At 58.0% G+C, this 531-nt stretch overlaps 1 long non-coding RNA gene across 1 annotated transcript; it reads right to left on the reverse strand.

The window, feature by feature from the left end:
* Positions 1 to 57: 57 nt before the first annotated feature.
* Positions 58 to 490, reverse strand: LOC108804025. The gene is made up of 3 exons (XR_001942322.1): positions 379 to 490; positions 226 to 299; positions 58 to 153 (listed from the first exon to the last, which is right to left on the reverse strand). It is a non-coding gene; the product is annotated as an uncharacterized LOC108804025 (long non-coding RNA).
* Between the last annotated feature and the right edge of the window lie 41 nt (positions 491 to 531).

The following is a 531-nucleotide window of genomic DNA, read 5'->3' on the forward strand; positions in this document are numbered from 1 at the left end:
GAGCAGAGAAGGCAGGTGACTCGTGTGGGACGGGTGGAGAGGGTATGGAGGATGACGGGAGCGTTTCCTCACCTTTCCATATCCAGATTCATCAACCGCCGGACGTCATAGCAGAACTGCACATCGGTGACGGTACAGCTGGGGTACGCCTCGCTGCAACACAAGGGGGGGTGAGGGGGCGTGTCCAATGGGCGTCACCGATTGGGGAGGGGAGGAGCCACTTACTGGAAATGTTTGGTGAGGAGGGAGGAGTCGGAGATTTCCCGTGGGATTCGAGTCACCATCAGCGTCCTCACCACCTGGAAGGAGAAGGGGACCAATCAGAACCCCAGAATGACTCTGCCCCCCCAAAAACTGCCCCAAGACGCACCCCCTCACCTTCTCATCCTCCCGGTAATGCAATGAGGCCGAATGATGGCGCATACAGAGGACGCTGAGCAGGAAGTAGAGCAGCGCGAAGACGCTGTGTAACCATAGCAACCGATCCCTGCGAGGGGGGCAAACACTCATCACTGCCCCCCAATATATCAA

This window comes from Nanorana parkeri, unplaced genomic scaffold, assembly GCF_000935625.1.
Source record: "Nanorana parkeri isolate BGI_ZX_2015 unplaced genomic scaffold, ASM93562v1 scaffold4810, whole genome shotgun sequence".
NCBI classification, from domain to species: domain Eukaryota; kingdom Metazoa; phylum Chordata; class Amphibia; order Anura; family Dicroglossidae; genus Nanorana; species Nanorana parkeri.